Source organism: Nestor notabilis, unplaced genomic scaffold (genome assembly GCF_000696875.1).
Source record: "Nestor notabilis isolate BGI_N333 unplaced genomic scaffold, ASM69687v1 scaffold4132, whole genome shotgun sequence".
Taxonomy (NCBI): domain Eukaryota; kingdom Metazoa; phylum Chordata; class Aves; order Psittaciformes; family Psittacidae; genus Nestor; species Nestor notabilis.
This window is the reverse complement of record NW_009917758.1, coordinates 8,102-15,941: the sequence shown is the minus strand read 5'-3', so window position 1 is coordinate 15,941 and position 7,840 is coordinate 8,102.

Below are 7,840 nucleotides of genomic sequence, written 5' to 3'. Positions count from 1 at the left end.
ATAAGGAATTCTGGATAGATGACTCACCTAATGACTGCAGGGGTGCAGCAATCTGTAGACTCTTCATACATAATATCCTAGAGGAGATGACCTTGTGAATTTTATGGTTCATCAGATAAAGGGGAACAGCAGTGGAGACAACCACTAGCTGCTGTTCTTGCAGGTATTTCCAATGTTTTGTATGCATTCAGTATACATGAATTTACTACAAACATACATGGATTAGTGTCATCTGTCCACTTGGAACCACTCGCATGGGTGACTAGCAGATTGCAGTTGTGTAAATGCATTACTGCACGGATAAGTAGCTGCATTTTTTCTTGGTGAGTTCAATTTTGAGAAGCTGTGTGGTTTCTTTAAGCAGGAATCATCTTGGTGTCTTAGCTTGGTAGTAAATTGGGAAGGCTTTTGTGTAACTGTCCTCTTATGTTAATAGTCTCTTTAATGCTGCCTTCCACAGTTCTTCCCTTTTGTTGGTTGAATGGTCTTTGTATTTCTAAAAACTAGGGGGGAAAAACAGGCACTGCTTTATTGGGCTAGGAAATGGAGATGTCTACCTAAACACTCTGCCTGTGACAAAAGTAGAATAATTGTAATGAAATGCTCATTTTATACAGATCTGTGTGATGATGCCCCAAGACCAAAATGAAGCTGCGGAAATAAGGCTTGCATTCTAGTGTCTGTATTCAAGCTCCAATTAAGAAGATCCACAAGGCTTTATTGATTGCGTGCGACCGTAGTATTGCAAAACAGTACTGTGTTGGGATGCCTACATGCAATGATAAATCTCTTGATACAGTTGTTACCTGCCTGTTAATACTCTTAACTTTGTATGGTGACCTTTGCAACCTTTAGTCAAACATAGATATGAGTGACTTTCTTCTTAGGTGCTGAAGTGCCTGAAAAGTACTATATAAGGGCAGATCTTTCTCTTCAGTCAGTCACTGACAAGAAACAATTATTCAGCTATTTTTCTTCCATTCTCAGGGATTTCTCAACCCCCCCAGCTGTTTATGTCCCTTAGGAACAATGATATGTATACATTTAACTGTATTCCAGTTCACTATAAGATCTGACTTTAGTTTAAAGGCTTGCTTTAAACTCCTACTCTTCTGATGCTCAGATTGACCAGAGTCCTTCCTGTGGTTAAACTTTGATGGTTGCATTAAAATATGCAACCTTGCAACAGACTTGAATCGGATTTAGTTCCAATTTTCCTTGGACATCAAGATTATTCTAAGCAAGGTTATTGCCTTGAAATTACTGCTGACATGTAAGAAGATATTGTCTATTTGTAATGAATAGTCTAAAATGGTCCCCTACTGAATGATGTGAGAGTACATATATTTAAAAAAATTTATCTAGTAAGTAAATACCTGCTGCTCTTAGATTTGCTTTCTAAGCTATAATGATGTATCTCTCTGAAAACTCATGAGCAAAGTTGGGCTGTGCTTGGCAAGAATAGTGAGGAGGAATGAGCTGAGTATGTACAAGTATTTCATAGTTAAAATAGATCACTATTCTGGTGACCTAGATCTGAAGATAGCCTTAAAAGGTGGGGTTGTCCAAGTCTAGCTGGGATCTCTTGCAAAGAACAGTGTGCTGGGCTCTCTAAGTTGCTGTGCTAATGTTTGCTTAAAGTAGCAATACATCTGGGAGTCTCCCATTCTTTGTGATCTTATTCTACATAACTGCATGTGCCAGAAAAATATTGGAAGTCTGGTGTGGCAAGTCCACTCTTCTAAAGATCACTTGATCTTATTAAACAATTCTTAAGTGGAGAGCTGAAGATGACTTTCCATGTAAATGTTTAGAGTACTGCAAAGTCAGATATGGTATGAAGGCTTAAGACGACTAGTAGGGATTCTTAACTGGCTGGCATCCAGTGGCCAGATGTCTGGTGCCATTGATAGTGTAAAATATTTAGTGTCATCTCTGGGTCCCAGTGAGGAAAGCATGCAGGGAGGATTCCTGATCACAAGTAAATTAAAAATACTGCTTTTATACTGCATGTGGTATGCCCCAGATAAGCAAATCTTAGGGATTCTTGCAGTTCAAATTTGTCATACAGGCTTCTGGAAGCTAACACTCTGATCAGATTTGATGCAATACAATTCCTGAGTTAAAACTGTTCTTCAAACTGTGTGTATCCTTTCCCCAGCCTTGTGGGAGGTGGGCAACAGTCATGGTCTAGCTTTTGGTTCTGGTTTAAACTTAAACCACTGCAACATCATGAATTTGTCTTGGGCTTGCTTCTTGTGTCTGTTAAGTAGCAGTGTATGTATAGTTGCTGCTAAAGAGTAGCTGTGACAGCTGATGTGTTTGAATGTACATACAATTCTGTTTTCTGGGTGGGATTAGTAACTAATTCTAACTAATTGAACCTAGTGTAGTGTAAGCTTGTAACCATTGGTGTATAAAGTAAATAATGTATTCTGCAGTTTTTCCTGTACTATTTAGGGGTATGGCTGTTACCACTTCTTTCAACAAGGATCTCGTCTATAGAGAGTATACCCTTCATGTGTACAGAGTGAAGTAGTTCCTTGACCTAAATTCTTACTTTTCCTCTTGATGTTAAAAAGTATTAAGTTTTCTAAATCCATTTCTAGTTTCCTGTCCAGTGCCCTTATCTTTCCCAGCTGTAAGTCTGCAATAGATATTTTGTGGAGAGAGATAAGATATTAGCACAGCAAAAGAAGATAAAGTAGCATTTGTATTTCTAGCCTGCATATCCTAAAATTTTTAGTAGCATTAAATATGCTATTTAATCTCAAATGAACTTTTAAAGTAGTTGAATTACCAGTTGGAGCATTTACACTCCACTGAAAGCTAATGGAATTTCAGTACTTAAATATTTTCTGGATAACCTCAGAACAGCTGAGGAGCTCTTACAGTTCATAGCTCAGTGAGATTGTTAATTAGTTTTGTGATCCAGGGAATTTCTGTGACTGCATTCTTGTGGGCATATCACAACCAAACACCTCAAAGCCTTTAATTCATATTCTGATAAATGAGGGTCACTAAAATACTGTTGCAAAACCTTGTCCTTTCTGTGCTTGTTTTTGATGACATCATATTTAAGTCTTTAATAGGTTGAATACCCAGATTTGCCCTTAAAAGTAGGTATCTGAAGGGTTTAACAAAGCTCCTCTGTCAAGCTATTGCGCTAAGAGTTTCTAGAATCCTGTTTAAAAATCTGAAGAATGGCTGCTTTCAGTGGCAGGATAGCAATGAAAAGAAATGTCCAAAGATATCAGCTGCACAGCAAGAGAACAAGGGCTGATCTTGGCAATTTTGAGCTTAGGGCTTTATTTCAGTTTTAATCTCTAACTGAATTGGAAGAACTAGAAGCAATTCGAATTAAAGCTCCAATTAAAATACTTTTTTATTACACTAACAGCGTTTACTGGAAAACAGGTAGACTTAGTGAGGTCTCTAATGTTCTGGGTTTTGTGGTTTGTTTGGTGGTGGGGGTTTGGTTTTTTTTTTTTTTTTTTTTGTTTTTTTTGTTTTTTTTTGTTTTTTTTGGGGGGGGGGTTCCCCCCCCCCAGTGTATTTGCATGGTCTGTAGCAAAATGAGTTCCATTCTTGTGAAGTGACAGGTACTTTTTCCTTTAAGTGACTGTACAACTGTAAAGTCATAATGCAGGTGAAGTAAAAAGGGATGTAAAAGTGCAGTCTGGTTTGAAATACATTAGTTATTCAGTCATAGGCTCTGAATCTTGGCATTAGGTAAACCAATCCTTTGTTAACTGTTCTGAGCTGTTTAACTGTTTAGGCTGAGGAGTGGGTGGAAAATAGCAAACTGATGCTTAAGTTTGGTGTTTATGAAGCTATTTGTAAACTACCTTGAAGTGCTCAGTTTCAAGGGACCAGCCAAGAATGACACAACAGTGCAGGTTTCACTACAGCAGGAGGCCTTAGTTAACCTGGAGAAGTTTATAATCTAAACAGGTAAAACAAGAGAAGGCTGAAATAGTTGGTAAGCATAGGGTTAGATTTACTATATTGAGGGTGGCATGGTTTGGTTAGTCCTCTGGCCAAGTACAGATCTTCAGAAGTCTAAATCAAAACAGTTTTTTAGTAACAACTGTGGCTTGATTTGTAAATCTTGCTGTGCTTCATGTGGCCAGCCTGTCTGCTGGTGTAACCTCTGTTTCGTGGTCTGAAGAGTGTCTTTCAGTAGCACCACAAAGCTCCTATTATGCATATGGCTTTGTTTTACCTATTCTAAAACAAATGCGGAGTTAAGTCAATGGCTTTATCTTTTAAAGCAGATGAAGCAGGTAATTGCTTCTACCTTCTTAAAGATGAAAGACTGCCTGAAGAAGTTTTTGCACCTGGGTTTTTTGAGTTGGGATTTTTTGTGTGGGTTTTTTTTTCTTTTTTTCATTTTTTTTTCCTGTTTTGTTTTCAGTTTTCTTTTTGGTATGTTTTTTGTGGTTGATTTTTTTCTTCTTTTTAAAGCAGGATGACCTATAACCACAAGAAATCACTGACAAAATCTTTCAGAAGTTTTTGTTTTGTGTGGCGCTTTTTTTTTGTTTTGTTTGTTTTTCAGTTTGACACTTGCCACACCAAGTTCAATGTGGTGTCATTCACTTTGAGGGTAAAATGACAGATTAAAATTACACAGACTGACTGGATTGCTTCTTTTCTGTTGGAGGAGGATAAATTATGTTGTTTAGGCACAGTTTACTTTCCAGCAAGTAAAGAGCAATATGGAAGAGGGAGGGAATACTTGCCACAGAATTAAGTAACTTGTCTGGACTCTTATTCAGGGTGGGCTCTTCAGCAGAGGTATTAAGACTCTTGGCCTTAAATTTACTTTCTCTTAAACTGAAGGAAATTAAATAATGTTTTAAAAGCAACTGCAGTCATCACAAGTTCTTCTAGACACTGCTACTTTTTTGAGAGGTGGTTGGATTTCTCAAGACTTTCTTTTCTGTAAGGAACAGATGAGTTAATGTCTGTCTTGACTGCCTCAAGGATGCTTAATCTACAAAATGGGATGAAACTCATCCTTGCCTACCCAGAGATGACTGAGCTGAGAGCTTGTGTTAATTGATTTGATTTATTTTTTTTTTAACCTCAGGGAACTCTTAGATGTGAGCTTTAAACCATGGTGTGTATATTGTTTCTTGAACTGCAGAAGTGGGAATACAATTAAACAGAGTTGGCTCCAATGACTCCTCTTGTTTTTATTAGAGCATTCCTATTAAAATCTCACCGTGCCCCTTTCTGAACCGGTGGTTAGCCTGTTTTATAAACACTGGTACCTCTGCACTGATCCTACCTGTGCCACACTGCTTCAGCTTTGTCTTGTTCTCTACTGCCTGGGTATTCTGGGGCTAGAGGGGGCCGTGATCCTTCTGTTGCCACCAAAGAAGAGATTCCTTGTGTGAAGCTTCTAGGATTTTAATAAAGGCATATTAGGTAAGGGCTGTGTTGTAAGCAGGCTCCTGCATTCAGAGGGTTCGTGTAGTGTTAATACTCCGAAAGATTCAAGTGGCATTTGTAACAGTTCTGCAGGGAAGGTCAGTACCTTGGCCAGTAAGAGCTGGGCTAGCTTTAGATGCAATCACACTAAATCTGTATGCTATTGGATGGGGTTTGCTTAATATTATGCTTTGTTACAAGTCAGGTAATACTGTTAGGCTGACCTTATAGTTCCTAGGGGCCAGTGTTGAGGTGGGATAGAGAAAGAAGGATTTAGGTATTCTTTCCACACACCTCTGAGCTTGTTCTGAATCACATTGGTCTGTATTTTGCCTAAAAGGTAGCTATTCCTTTAATATGATGAGGTAAAGATGTGTTACCTTTATTGATAAGAGGGAAAAAGTTGCTGTCTTCTCTTGGTTATTAGTAAACAATCTCATTACATAGTTGCATGGCACAGTGTACGTAGGGCAACTTAATAGACAGTAGCACTAAGCTTGCGTTGCCAGAAAAATGTTTAATTTGAAAGCTTTGTGTTAGGTAACACAGCAGTTCCACCAACCTTAGGATGCTTGTTAAAGGAATACTCAAAAGGTTAAAGCTAGTCGCAATTACACTGAAGAGCTTCTAAGTGTCACTTGGCCTCTCCAGAAAGCAGCTTATCTACTACAGTTAAAGCCATACTACTCTTGAACAAGGACAAAATAAAATTCTCTACAAATCATTAAGAATAAGCAGTGTTATTACTGGAACACTTAAAGTCCCAAAACTTAAAAAAAAAAAAAAAAAAGGAAACAAATCATCTCATTGTTCAGTCAGTCTGTAGCTTTTATTCTTTGGATGTCTGTGTCCAAGCAAACTGAGTTCTAGTTTATCATCTGTACAGGTGGACATGTGTACGTCTGAACACATGAGCCATAAGCAAAGAAAGCCTTTCAGCAACAACTTCAGGAGTTTAGATGGTACCTGTTGTGTTTTCTCCCAGTTGTTCCACACTCCCCTGGCAGGGAGCTTTGTAGTCCCCCACCTTGTCCCCTGCCTCCCTGGTAATTAAGAACTAAAAATAAAGTTTACAGTCCTCTTCTGGTTAGGAATCCCTTGGGTAGTAGCAGAGTTCAATGTCCCCAACACAAATGTATTTGTGCTGTACAGGGAGAATCTTTGAGAAGTCAGAGTTGTTATATCCAATTTCTTTCACAAAGGAATGTCCTGAATGAGGGAGCTACTGTATAGCATAATATGGAAGATTACTGGAGGAAAATGTCTGTCTTTGCTTACCAGCGTTTATCCCAGAACGAACACTTAAAGTTGATTGATTTGCATTACTATAGTAAATGTGTGTAGCAAATAGGTGTGAGCGCAAAAACCTCTACATGGAAAAGTACTACTTCTTAGGTGTTTGAAAATGCTGTCCTGAGAGCACTTCTTGATTGTTGACATGCTTGTTCGTGCACGCAGTAGTCGATGAGAACTTAGTTTTTGATTTATTATTTTTGAAAGCATCAAGTCATGACAAGGGAGAAAGATCTTCACCATCAGAGTACCCCAGGGCAGGTTGCCTAGATTGGGCATGGAATTGTCAACCTCAAAACACAGGACACATGAACTGGATTGCTTGGAGAAAACTGCTTTAAGGGTGAGGTTTGACTGGACAGCATCCAAAGGTCCTTCTCAGGCTGAGTATGGTGTGTTTGTAAGTTGCAAATTCTTTAGTCCCTAGTTAGTTTTATTTAGGGCAGACAGTTATCCTGAAGTTTTTTCCAGTGTACTACTCTAACTTCTACTGTAGGTCTTGTATTTCTATCTGTTAGAACTTGCTGTGGTGTTGCAGTTCTACTGTCATTCTAGAGTAATTATGTCCTGGAAAACTTGAGACTCCTGGTAGGTCTGTTACTTCTGTGCTTCTGGAATAATGAGTGCTGCTATAAATCAAGGCTGCTACAGCTGCTTCTGATAGCGTTCTGATAGTAATGTTTCCTGAATGATCTGCTGTTCTTATAGCACTCTGCCAGGATACAAACAGCTGGGGGGCCCTTGGTTTTCCTGCTGTGAGGATGAAAGTGTTGCTATTCTAGCATCTCCCTTAAAGCCATCATATCTCTGGAATACCCATGATAGTATGGGAATACCCATCTCTAGGGGTTTTTTATGTGTGTGAATCCTGACAAGTGATACATCTTTTTGTATTGGTCACTTCTGTTTTTGTCCCCTGTGTATTATTTTAAGATGTCTCCAGCACTTAATTACTCTGTTTGCATAACATACAAACAAAAGCTTGTTAGCTAGTACTTGTTTATTGAGCTTGCTCTTTCACAGCTTTGCAACACCAGGAGAATAGGAACTGCGAATTTCTTCAGTAAAGCAGGGTTTGTTTTGTGGTGCTTTTTTTTTTTTTTTTTTT